This window comes from Atractosteus spatula, chromosome 12, assembly GCF_055471065.1.
Source record: "Atractosteus spatula isolate fAtrSpa1 chromosome 12, fAtrSpa1.hap1, whole genome shotgun sequence".
Lineage (NCBI taxonomy): Eukaryota > Metazoa > Chordata > Actinopteri > Semionotiformes > Lepisosteidae > Atractosteus > Atractosteus spatula.
Window position 1 is genome coordinate 13,733,554 of NC_142717.1, and position 14,726 is coordinate 13,748,279.

At 35.2% G+C, this 14,726-nt stretch overlaps 1 protein-coding gene across 5 annotated transcripts in view; it reads right to left on the reverse strand.

Moving 5' to 3' along the window:
- Positions 1 to 14,726, reverse strand: part of ube2e2 (ubiquitin-conjugating enzyme E2E 2) — a 146,006-nt gene that overhangs the window by 37,330 nt on the left and 93,950 nt on the right. The window lies entirely within an intron of this gene.

The following is a 14,726-nucleotide window of genomic DNA, read 5'->3' on the forward strand; positions in this document are numbered from 1 at the left end:
ATACTAAAATACAGTTGCTTTTTTTGTTCACTTTACAAAATAGCCTACATACTTACCTTAAGTGGATTCCTTATTAAAAACCCTTAAAACAAATCCTACTGTTTTAATTATTTCATTCCAAAACCTTAAATCCCTAGGACATATTGCAAATCTGTGTAAGATTTTCCACATCTTCATTAATTATTTGTATTTTAAATTTACTTCTGAAAAGCTTAGAGGGCGTAAAATACATTCTATGATTGCATTGTATTTGAGTTGAATTGGATTGAATGTAATTTTAATGTTTGGGAAAAAAAACATTAATAATTTTACAGATGCGAGTGCATGCTTTCCTATTTATTTTGCATTGAAGTTCCATAAATTGTAGGAATCTGCAAATTATATAAAACCATCTACATATTAATTGATGGTTTTGTTTTTTTGCTTCTTTTTTCTTTCTGTATGTAATTAATTTTAGACTTGATGTATTTTATTGTAGATAAATGTTATTTTGCAATAATTCTTATAAAATAAAGAAGCTTAAAAGAAGGCATAACTGTTAATAGTATTAAACAGTGTAGTTAAAAGATACATTCCTTTAACTTCAACAAGTACTTTACTTTTTTCTTTCAACATTTTGTAATCTGGGTCCAACTGACTTCGGATATCCAAAATACCAATAATAAAATGTTCAGTGCTATGAGAGAGAAGAGAGAATAATTTACAGTTTATAATTTATGTAATTTTGTCTTTGTCTTTTTTTTTACAACCAGGCTGTATGTACTGCCTGTACTCTAAAAGCAGAGGACAGAAGTACATTTTCAAAAGAACCCCTCCAACAAAAAAAGTTACCCCACAAAATTTTTATTATTTCCACTGATGTAAGAGTGGATTCTAGCCTTTCATCTCCACATTTTTAATCAGAAAATGATTAGTTTAATATTCTGCCTTTCAGATGAAAAAAAAAGTGCTTAACTGTAACACTTACAACATGTGGTCTTAAAGCATTTAGTTGCATTTTGACACTTTGTGTTACAAAATACCAAAACATATTATGAAGCCAAACAAGCATTTGTATGTATTAAGCTTCCATTATAATGGCTTTATTATGACAAGGCAATCATTTTACAAGCGGATTCTCATAGCTCTGACCATCTAACAGGCTTCTAGGTTTTGAATCCAGGATTTCTCCAGAATTTCTAGCAGCTCAGACTCACAATCACGCTCATTAAATTTAGTGACTCGGACTCAACCATGCGTGACTCAGCCTCAGAAGACTGAAGATAATCTTCCCTGTTTTATTTACCATACAGATGGCCTTTTTTTAGTTGAATCTCAGAGAGAATATCCAAGAAAAAAAAATGACATAGCATACCAGAAAGTATTGGGAGTATTTAAGGTTAAGGACTGTATTCTCCTGCTGAAATTCTGGACTACTGCCCAATGCAGATTTTCATACATATATTTTTGTTAGAGATTTTCTGATCTCATCCACAATTTCATCCATTTATACAAATAACACCTCTGTGAAATGCACAAGCAATGTTACATTAGTATGAATTCTTCTTTTGTAAGGTGGTCATGTTTATGAATCACCCATAAAAGCACATAAAATGTCTTTATCATCCACGGAGAAGGATTTTCTTAAAATTCAGTTTATCAGATAAAGCTAATAAAAGACAACGGAATGTTTGTTCTTTTACACACTGTGAGTGTCTGAAAAAAGAAAACTTCAATTATTAATAATATTAATTAATACAATCAGGTAATAGCATCAATTATTACTGAACAACAGTTGTTGGTAGTCTGGTTTTTGCTCTAGTCAAGTTCTTCACTGCAGGCAAATTGACTTTTCTTTGAATTTTTTCTTTGAATTGAATTTTCTATTTTATCTGTGTGTTTAGATTTTATTTCAGTTACTAAAACTTTTAAATTGGGTTTGTAATCAGTATCAACACTGTGGCAATTTGTGAGTTGCAGAACGTCCCTTCCTTGTTCTGGTGTAGAACCTAAAATGTAACCAACTGGACTTAAAACAGAAGGAAAAAGGCTCATTGTGGAAGTGCCTGATGCATTATCATTCCCATCTGTGTGTATTCCTCATAAAGTGATCACATATAAAGAGCTTTTTAGTCAAAAAATGAGGGAGCAAATGCTTAATTAGCAAATTGAGGAGAAACTGCATGACGTTTCTGCGTGCTGGTGTTGAAAGAAATTCTCTAGGGTAACTCTGAAACCAAAGACAAGAGTGCAAAACAAAAGAGTAAAAAAAATGGACCAGTTATTGTAATGCATCAATGAACACCAGTGAAATTAAGGGCCCAGTTGGAATGAAAACCAGCAGACAGCGGCTCCGCAGGACCAGGATTGAAAACTACTGTAGAGGACAGTGTGAAAGCATTCCTAAGCCCCATTCTGCACACTCACTCTTTTATAAGACCTGTAATGTTTCATTCCTGCTAATAAAACATATTGCTTAACAGGTATTGCAGTTTCCCACTGCTTGTTTTGAAAGCTGGTGGAGGGGACCATCCCCAGCCTTGAAGACTTTCATCAAAGAGACAGAATGCTGACAAAATGCCATTGCAGAATGTTTCATACTCGCACGCCACACTAACTTCAACAAGCAAAGCCTGTGATCACTTAATAACTGTTACGCTCAGATACCACTGGATTACATCTGGACTTACTTTAAATCATTAATATATTTATTTACAACTTACAGTTTCCAAACAGAAAATATATTTTTCACCGCTTCATCCAATTCAGGGGTGCAGAGAACCTATCCTGGTAAGCAATGGGCACAAAGAGCGATACACCCCCAGACAGGACGCCAGTCCTTAGCAAGGATACACACACACATACACACACTCACACCAGGGTCAATTTTTCGAGAAGCCAATTATCCTACCAATAAGTCTTTGGACTGTGGGAGGAAACCAGAGCACCCGGAGGAAACCCAAGCGAACAAGAGGAGAACATACACCTCCACAATGCTAACCACCGCGCCACCGTGTTGTCATGCTGGGCCTCTCGAGCGCTACCGTGACAGATGGTCATGCCTTTGCTCCCTTGTCTGTCAGTGCCAGTTGCCATGGATACAAAGTCACACAGGAAGTCTGTTTCACTGGAGGGCAATAATGTCTTTCCTCGCCTCAGGTGAAGCATGCACAAGGTCTGATCTGGTACTGTTCTGGACTCTGCTACAGTGTTTACTATGACCCTAGGAATGACCCTAGCTTCATTCCTAGTTTCCTGAGATCTCGAGTTCTGCTGCGTATCACCCTGAGTTCCTGACCCTCAATTCACTCTGCCCACGCCTCCTGGATTCTCCCTGTTATTGTACTGTGTCCAGCTCAACTTTGCTTGTTTATCTGTTTGCGTCTTTGCTCTGTGTCGGTCTAGCTTTGAACCTTGACTTTGCCCTCATACTGCATTTGCCCACTTGTTTGCCACACTTGCCTGTGTTCCTCAGCTGCTGCACACACCACACAGCCTGCTCTCACCACACAAGCCTGACTCTTACCTGCACTTGGGTTCACCTTTCGAACCTCAGACCGCTGCTTTACTCCATCACAAGCACCGGACATAACACATACTGCCCAAAGCTAATTTTACTAAATAAAATTTAAAAACAATTTAACTTTAGGTAACATTTAATTAAATATTATTAAATATTACTCTTTTAATATTATATTAAAATTAATATTAATAATATTATTAAAAGTGTTACTCTTTAACATTTTTCCTTCCTTCCTTATAAGAAAAAGCAAGTATTAATTAAGCATGATCATAAAAGTTTTATGAATGTGGCCCTAATAAAACATTTAATTAGCCTATTTTAAAATATTCAAAACTGGGCACAGAGTTTGGTTCAAATAATGTTGGACAGACATTTTAATGGAATTTTCAAATCACAAAGTACCATGAGATTTGTTATTCCCAAATTATTTGTTATTACATTACATTGCAACCTGAGTTTTGCAGAGTTTGAAAACCATCATCAACTAGATGAAAATTTGCAGAGGATTCCTGCAGGAGTAATTCTCTTTCTTTGTACTCTCTCCTCCTCTGTGCATGTTTTCATTGTTCGTAAGCAGCATGCATCAATTAATAAGTTACAGTCATTCTTAAATCAAAGGACACCTACTTTCAAAATGCAATAAGCTGCAAGAGGGCATTTACATGGAAGACTTACTGATTGACCAAATTTCAATTCCAGAAAAATGTAGGCTCTAGTAATACCAGTGTTTTTCTAAATGTTAAGGTTTTATTATATAAAAAGAAAAACTTTAGATTAAACATTAATTAAAAAAGAGAAAACCCAACCTGACAATATGAGGGAAAAGAATCCATGAATGTTCCTAAAAAAGCCCAATTATTGCAGCAGCCAAAGCGTAGTCCTTTAAAAGCATCTGTTAATCATTATGCAATTTAAACATCTTACAGTAAATTAAGAAATACAAGGTAACCCCAGACATAGAAACAACAATAACCACAAGTCGGCCGAACATCCGAAACACACCTTACACACCTCTTTTCAAAAGAAATGTCAACATCCTATATCTGAAAAAGCTAGTAAGTAAATCAATGTCTAGAAAGGAATGACCCAAAAGGTCTCAGAAAATCAATTAAGAAAACATACAAGGACAAAGAGAAAGAAAACAGTTTGTAAAACGATTAAAAAAAGGAACGGAATCTAGCGAAAGCTAAGAAAACACATGTCAAAAGAACACAAGATGGACCAAGAGAGATGGAAAAGATTACTGCAACGTAGGCGAACACAAAATAACAAACAGATTTTCAGTAGCACAACAGCTACTGAAAAGAACAGCAAAAGGTGTAGTGTCTCAGGCATACGAATGGGAAACGCCGGATGTATTAAATGAATAACAGGTGTTTGCCAAAAAGGAAATGAATAACACACATGGAAGAGACAGAAGAGTTACATGTACTAGAAACACAAACCTGTGACCTACCAACTGTGCTCAAGGAAAAAGAGATTTCAATTGGAAAACTCAGTAGAACTTCCAAAAGTCACTCAAAACATGGGTAATATCAACTGAGTGGAAAACAGCGAATATAACTCCCATCAAAAAAAAAAAAGAATGACCAAACTGAACGAAGGTTATGGAAATAATAATTAAACTAAATGAGAAGATCATGTATGTGGAAATATTATTTAAGTGATAGCATGTATTGATAGTCTTGGTTAATTAACTTCAAGAGTTATTTGAGGAAGTATCAGCAATAACGGATACATAGAAAACACATGACATGGTGCCCTTATATTTTCATAAGGCTTTTGATAAAATCTTCATTATCTGCAAATTGCAGGGTGCAGCCATTTGAATGAAGAAATAGTTAGCAGACAGGAAACAGCACATAAGGCATGAATGCTCCAACTGGGGTGAAGGAGTGGTGGTGCATTGATGATTTGTAGAGAACCACAGGGATGTCATTTTTATCAATTATCTAGACTGCATATTCAATAAATGGCATATTCAATAAAGTGATTAACAGACGATACCAAAACAGGAGGATTAGCAAATAGAACATTTGCAGAAAGTTTTTTTGGAGAAGATTCTTTTTTGTTTTTTACCATTTCCATTGGTATGAATATTATAAACCTCGACAGAAACTCAAAATAATCCTGAACATGGGCATGACCCTGAATTGGATGAAAGGTGAGAAAATGGATGTACTGTATAATGAGATATCTGACAAGTTTCACTTCTTGGCTCCCTGATACATTTTAAAGAGGCCTAATACAGTTGATTGACATTTGAAACTTTCTGAACTTTATTGGGTCATAAATTAGCTCAGATTTTAAACTTAGATCAAAAGCACTGGTGACTCTTGATTTCGATTCTGACCACAATGACTTGTACGTGAGATCTGAACTCAGTTACAAGATGTACTCTCTGCACAAGAAATAAAAGTCTGAAAAATATGTTTCATATACTTGAGGTAAGTCCTCTTTAAAGCTTTGCAGAGAAGCATGGAATGAACAATTCATTTAGTTCTAATGACACATGAATACTCTAATTCTACTCACCTTGAAAATAAGACGTAAAAACACAGGTTGTCAGGCCAATGCCCGTTTCTTATCCCACCATCATATCAGTAGGACGACATGACAAATTAAAGATTATTGCACCAGGCAGGTTTTGTACCACAAGCATTGTGTGGTGTACTGTATATGCTCTACCTCATGAAGACTGAGGCCATATGATTGTCTTTCCACCACAGTCCTGGTTTCACAATGTGACACGAGGGAATTGCAGTAATTTGATAACTTGCAAATCCTTGGTTTAAAGGACTTTACTTTAACGAACTTCAGAATTGATAGACCAAATCTCCTAAAGGGGAATTGTGTCTGTTAAATCAGAAGTTACAGACTTTCCCAGCAATAATGGGGAATCACCCAAATAATAAAATAAGGTAAAATTAAATACTACATACTGTATGTTTAAAATGTACAGATAGTACGGCACTATAGGGTTAGGACAATTGCTCATGATGGGTGTTGTTTGTATTTTGTATGCTTTGGTAAATTTCATACAGTATATTTAGAACACGTGAAAAAAAAAAGTATATTTACGGTAAAAAAAGGCACAGGAACAATTTTTATTGACTGTGTTGATGTAATTGTTAAAAAAATTAATTAAAAGACCCAGAGAGTGTGTATATATATATACACTCATATAACAATGTGTTTTGGGGCTGAAAAAATGTGATTTAACAGACATTTTCCCTTATTAGTCCATTAAACTGATGGTTTACTGTATTTAAAATCACTGTTAATTACAAAGGGGAGAATAGCAGTAAAAGGAACCAACGTTATTTTTGAAATCAGCAAAACAATGTCACTGTAACACAGTTCTTTCTATAAATTGGCTGCCCCAGAAACATATGGCTTCCTCAGTGCATGCCAAGTAGTTGGAAAAGAACCTCTTAAACGTTTAACATGAGAACAATAAAATACCAACAAAATAATAAAAGCCTTTATAGACTGTATATGCAACATTGCCCCTGTTGTAATTGTGACTTCTATGCATGTTTGGAAGCTACACCTATGGAAAGAAAATATATGTAAGCTGTGATACATTATAGACTTAACAGATTAAGAAAAACAAAACAATTGTGTCCATTTCATGAGGGGTATTCCTACAGTACATTATAAGCACACAACAGCTTGTTAAAAAGTACTACCAGGAAAAATAAATATGAAAAAATAACATGGTCCGATGGTTTAAAATGTATAGTCATTTTAAACTACAGCAGAAACATGCCAAGCTATCAGTACAATATTTGGCAAGACGTGAGGTGTTGCTCAAATGTTAACCATTATACTTGTTATATGTGAAGTGCTTTGTCTCCACACTAAAGAAACATTTTATAACATGCTGTGCTGTACTGTACAATTGACAGATATCCTAAGACAGATCTTATTTAAAACGGTGATTTTAAATAAGACACACTGACACAGAATAGTAGGTGTTGAAAATTCGTCATTATAAAAAAGATGGAAGCAGTCACAGCCGATAAGAAATGCAGCAGAAAGAAAGAAGAGAATGTATGATGAGATACTTACATGTCACTAAGTATATAATCCCCTGAAATTCCAGATTCTATGCTAAATGGATTATTAGCCGATAATAGACCATTTACTACAGAGTCACAGCCACCTTAATGGGGCATTCATGATGTTAGAAAAATATAAATTACTACTCAGATGATGGACAATAATTAAATACAATTAAAAAAGGTTTCCTTTTAAATATCCTCAAGGCTTTATTGGTGAAAAACAGCTACTTATATTTTCTGTTCGCCTGCTAGGGCTGGCTAGGAATGAGCAACATAGCCATTCACATCCTCAATGTCACACTGGCATGACACTCAATTCACTCTGACAGACACCAGTCTCTGGTGTTCGGTAAGTAACTCACCTTGGGGATGCCACAGTTATGCTTCATTAACTATGCTGGGAAAAATAAGCATGGATTCAGAAGAGACTGCACTGATGACTTATATCACACACTCTTAAAGCCAGTCAAAATAAATTGCATTACAGTGCCAAGGTTATTTTGATTGAACTATTTAAAATTCCATTGGCTTCAGTAACCGACATTAACAGAGCAAAATCATAGAAAGCAAAATGTAAAAAATAATGAAAACAAACATATTTTCAAACTGTATTTACTAATTATCATTTTTAAGTTTATCCGACAGTTAAACGGTCACCAACAACTCCACAGTTTCATAATACACTGTAAAACAAAGGGATAAAGTGAAATGAACAAATCGTTGACTAAGAAATTATATCTTGTCTTCCCTCATTCAGTTTGTTAAAAGGCCTGTTAAGCACTTTCGTTCCATTATTAGTAAACCCTAATTCAGGCAACAAAAAGGGACACTGCATAAAAATGCCTCCAAACTACTCCGAGATGCTAGAAACGTACTGAGGGCGAGAGCAGGCAAGCAGCAAATCCATCTCACACTGAGACCCCCTTTGTAGATCCTGTGACCTCTAAGTAAATTGTAAGCCAATAGTAATAAGTCCCTGACAGCCATTTCAGTTGCCTGGCAACACAGCAGAGGATGTGTAAATGAATTTACTGCTTGAGAGATCCCCACTGACACAACACCAGGTCAAATGGCTTTGGTGGTTTGGCAGACCTCCTGGAAACCCCATCAGTTAGAGGACACACGTTTCAGAGCAAGCTCTCTTCCCTTTTAAGAACTCGTGCTGTTTCTGAAAGGCAGCAGGTTTCAGAAAACAGTTTCTGTGGCTTCACATTCATGTTTGGATTTCAGTTAAAAGCCTATGGATGTCTTGTAAACATCAAAAGCTCAAAAGAAGAAATGCCTGGGATTAGAAATGTTACTTTAAATTATGTGATTTATGTGTGAATAATAAAGACAAAACTGCTGTTTTTTGAAAGCCATCTAATACTTAAAAACTATTTTACTATTAATAGTATTATTACTATTTATTACTATTAATAGTATAATAGTTTAGAAGTTTGTGAACGCACACTACAGATGCCTTAAAACAGAATTGTCCCTCACAATTTACCATATTGTTATAAAATGTTTTCCAAACAAGCTTTCCTTTTCTAAAAATGCAAACATAACTGCTACGACTTGCTTGCTGGTTGATTCAATTCAGTTAGGGTACCGGCTCTTAGCATATGTTTGAACCTGATTACAAAATCTAATTCAATATAAGGGTTAGCCACCTTTTGGCAATAAATTAGCCTTGATTAGAACGATATTTCTCAAATTTTAACATTTATTATTTTAATGTCTCTGGGGTTGTTTATTTTAGATTTGTACAATTTAGGCAATGGAGAAAAGATTTCAGTCAGGAACAAAAATGCTTTGAAAATTACTTTGAAATTATGAGAATAGACGTTAAGATAATTGAAGCATGAATCTACAGGTTGGTATTCACCCCGTTTATTACCCTGTATCATTACACTGACTGGAAGAGGGCAATTTACACTTAGTCTTCCAATCCATTATTTTACAGATTGTCTGCTCCTTTAGTGAATTTATTAGGGGGTAGGGATTATTACTGTACCATATTAAGTATAACTGAAAGAATAAAATTGTAAAGGTTATATAACATATAGTACCCAAACCATCACTATGCCTCAGCTGACAACCTTTTTCAAAGCCTGTTCCTTAGGGCTCTGTGATTTACTATAAATCATCCAACTAAATTGGCTTTACATTTCCTACAATCCTTTTTTCCACCTCTTTGCAGAATGTAGATACAGCACCAGGACATTTACATAATGACAGTTCTAACACTTCAGGCAAATTGATGTGTCACAGGCAGTGCAGAATATGACATCTGATTCAAACAGAAATTGTGACCTGCAGAGGGAAATGTTACAGCCAAGGACTGATATTAAACCCTTGGCTGTGGCTACTCGTCACAAAAAAACAAGAGTCCAAAGACGAAAAAGATTGTCTTGCAAGAACCTTCATAAAAAGTGCTTTGAAAAGATTACAAAAGAAGTGAAGGCTAAGTCAACAAATATCTTTAATTTTCATACTGTAGTTTCACTGGGATGAGGTCAATCTTTCACCCAGAAACCATAATCATGACCATGTGCCTGTGGATATAGATTTTCCATGACAGCTTAAAAAGCAGCAATATGAAATGTGTATAAAATGAGACTTTATCATATTACTTATCCAATAAGTAAGACATATTAGTTACATATCACTTCATCATGTTTATTATTAAACTCCTTACCTTTAACTCTATGTTTAGGTCAAAATGACCTAAATGAAGAATTCAGGTATTTCACAGATTTAACCATTTTTCTCCAATTTATAAGACCCAAAAGAATAAAACGTATTAAAACAATTCACTGAATTGTTTATATTGCATTTGAGGACAGTTAAAACCATAACTGGAAAGAAACAGTAAATGTTTTTATGTCATTCACTGCTTTATATGCATAAGAAAGCACAGTATGAAAATAAAACAAAGGAACAAAAGGCCTAATACAAGAAAAGGAAAAAGTCTAATATTTGTGGTGTATTTCAGAAAAAAATATCTGAATGTTTAGGGAAAAGGCAGAAGTGTGAATTCCTTTTTCATTCCTTTTTCTCACTGATAGAGCTGCCATCCTTAGGGAAAGTCCCAAGTGCAAAGTACTCATCACACACAGCGCCGTTCAGCTTGAGATGATCAGTTTTTGCCACAACGTGAAAATTATTCTGGGGATCTTACCAGTGCGAAGAGATAACATTCTGCAGACAGTGAGATAGCAAAAAATAATGGCTCTAAAGTCAGCGGCAAGAAAAAGATGCAATCTAATGACATCGGACAATTTTAACACGTATTTTATACCTGAAATATAACTAACCAGTCACTTCTAATTTTTTTAGACTTCTGGTTGGGAAATAACAAGCAGATTAAACTTTACATAAAGGGGATATATTCATTATACTATCAAGGGGAAAACTACCAATCCCACTATTTTACAGAAACTGTTGAAGAAACCAGAGAAGGGTATAGTGTACACAGTTTTTTCTAAACATGGAGAAGAATAATTTTCTACTCATAAGATGCCAAATGTGGTTGGTGCTGTCACCACTGTAACATTTTCAGGCCTAAGTCCAAGTTCTCTTTTTAAAAAAGAGGTTACAAAGTATATTGAAAATGAAATGGAGTACAGTGAGACATATTTAATTGCCCCGAGTTTGTAGATATTCTAAGATTAATGCTAGCTAGTTCACCACTATAAATTTAGGGCAAAATATTTGGAAGAGTATTTAAAACTAATTTATCTTTGATAAGCTCTATAACTGCCAACACACAAAAGAAAAGTACTGGGAAGCCCACCTGGCAGTAACTGTTTCTCAGGCAACCATTCAGGCAATTAATGTTGGCTTGTACCCAATGGTTAAAGAACTGCTAATTTACTATCTGGCTTACAGAGGCATAGCAGGAAGCTAAATGAAAAATGACTCATACAGAAGCAACAATAAAAACCTTGACAAATATACACAAGTACTGCACACAGGTAACAGTAATGGGCATTACTATGATCAAAAAGATGGCAATGGATGTGAAACAACATCCTACGCAAAGGATTTAGGATTTTATATTGAGTCACTGTCTTTGTGTAGACAATGTGGGGAAGGGATGACACAGAATACTTGGACAGGATGGGCAAACAGCATTAGTAAATGTATGTAATTTTAGAATGATCAAATACCAAAATAAAAGAAGACTTTATTTTGTAAATATTTACTACTGCTTTGAGAAGTTTTGTTTACACACTACAAGATATAAACTGCTGCCTAGTTGAAAGAAGAGCGAAAGGAGTTATTTTTGGCTTCAAAGAACTGACACCCAGGCAGGATAGGATAAAGGAACAGACAGAGGCTAGTCCTGAACAGAGGCGATTATGGGGGATTTGTATTCCAAATCCTGAACATGATCGTACTTGTATTTATGGATCATAATCATCTTAAAATATTAAATACAGTAACTAATGTGTAGACTTGCTATTTGCGTGTCAGTGTATGAGCATTAAATTAGCCACTGAAATAATTATTTTTAGAAAATATCCAACACCATGTGTACAGCAGACATTTATTCCATGTGTAGTACTGTATATATATATATGTGTAGTATATATAAAAAGCTGATCTTTTTGGGACAGTGCCAAAAACAATTTTGCGCACACAGCATATTTAAGCTGCTTAGGAGTAAGGAAATAAAAAAAAAACGTATGAATGCATTTGGTAACTTTTAAATTGCTCACTGTTATATACATACTGCATGTACCTGTATGTACATAACTAGAGTATATTACTTGTTCAAAAACAAATGTTCATAACGCATAACAGCCAACAATTATTTTTAAACAGGAACTTTTGTTTATAAGATAACATACCTTTTAAACTTGAAACTATACTATATAAAATGTTACATGCTCAGAAAGCAATATACCATGATGCACATCAACACTTGATTAGTGTGGCTACTGGGTTTGTAACCACCTCCCTTTGTTCAAACAAGTTTCCATTTTTTGTTAGAAACAGAATTTGCAGATTATCATTGGTGATACAAACCTTTCAGTAAATGGCTTATTTGAATCTGATTTGATTTCATAACAAATATATGTCCACAAACCTATCATGAAGACTGACAGGTAGTTTATAACTGACAGTAAACAATGTACAGTACTCAGTAATACAGCCAATAGGAGTGGAAGCTATGATACTGTAGTTTCACTCTATTAAAAGAGGTGTACAGCACTTGGTCAGGTATTGTACAGTATGTGTATTTAAAAATTAAAAACTTAATTGTAACTGATCATCATTGATTCAATTTAATTTTAGAAATGTGTTTTTAAATATTTTTAATTGTATTGGGATTAAAACATAAGGAAGTAGTTATGAATACACCACATGTTTAATATCTTCTGGGAATAAGAAATTCTGAATAAACAGCTAATCCATTTGCCATCAGCAAAAAGCGTTTGATGAAGGGTTCAAGAAAAGAATGGTCTGTCTCCTCTTCGACAGAAACAGATGTTCTTCAAAAACAAAAAATGCATTCTCTGTGTTTTTTAAAACTTCTGTCTTGTTCTGTTAAATTTTTCAAAAACACTTTTCTTGCTGCATGGTGCAAGTTCCAGGAAGAAAAACATCACACCCACATACAGTACAGTCAATAAATGCTAAGTCAGTTATAAAGTGACTTTCAAATATCACCTCCCACACACCAGTTCATTCCTATGTATCAATCCCTGACCTATTCTGTTTGCTTGGAACAATCATTACAGCTAGGAATAAGTGAAGCACTGAACAGTAAACTGAGCTTCCGTTTTCAATTCTTAATTTTTTTCCCTTTCTTCCATTACTGCAATAAATAGAGCAGTCACACTACCCTTCTGCTTTGGTAACCAATGAATCTATCTCATCTAATGAAGACAAACAAAACTCAGAGTCATAAAATATCACAATTATGTATATATTTAGACATAAATGTAAGTTTAAATATGGCACAGAGCACTCATACAATGAAGTCTGAAAAGTGACAAGCATAGCAAGCAGAAAACAAGCACTTTATTCTGAAATGTACAAAAGCACCTGAATTCAAAGAACTATTAATAAACCTAATTTGCTGCAAAGTCCAAACTGCATTTTAGTGGACAATCTTTGAGAATCAACGTTTGTAGTTTCTGCCAAAGAATTTTGAGTTTTTAATATTTCACTTTCATTGAAAAAACATCTCTTAACTCAATAAAAATGTTTGGTTTGCTTAAAACATAGTTTCCACTCCCAGGAAATGAAGTCTAACAAAGCAGTGTTACATGCTGCCATCCCCTCAGGCTGTCATGAACTACAGAAGCCTTTGTATTGTACTATACTGGCAAGACTTAAGCTAATCATTCTCTAATCAGGTAAGCCGGCATCACACTACACGACTTTTCCTAGGATTTTCAGTCGTAACCTTCATTTACATAACTGTAAGAAAATCACAGCGAGTTATAGAGAGTTGCAGCACGTGCCTGTTACTGTGTTGTGCAGTGTGACACCCCCAGCGACTCACTCACAGCGCCAACAGCCCCCACAACTCTCTACGACAAAATCAAACTGGTTTGATTTTCTTGTAGCGAGCCACAAGTCGTAGGGGTGGGCTTTTGTGGCTGCAGCAGCCAACAGACAATGAGCGCTCAACCAGAAGTACTAAAACGAAACAAATGTGGTCTACTCCAAGTTTTTCGGCGTATCTTCTTCTTTTTTTCTTGTCACAAAGGAGAGCACAGGCTACAGCGAAGGCGACAACTACCTGCTTGTTCTCCATGTAGTTTGTTTACTTTCATGTGGGGCTCCTTTCTTCCAGTGTGCTCCACGTTGATTGACTGCCAAAATGAGGTGGCCTCGCGGTACTTTTGCGGTGCAATACGAGATTTGGAACCGTGATGAAAAGTCGTGAGGGAATTGTCATTAGTCATCCCCTGCGATTCCTAGTCATATAATTTGACACCCTCTAGGACAGAAAAGGCAGCGAGATTCAGAAACTGCAGTCATTAAATTTGACATGCTCTCTGACTAGAAGTCGTATCGAGTCATGTAGTGTGACGCCGGCTTAATACACACAAACTTAATTCCGGCTTTTGTTGTCTTCAGAAGTTCTGAGATATCAGACTAAATGCTCCTGTTCTTATTGTTTTTTAACACCATTTATTAGTTCCATATTT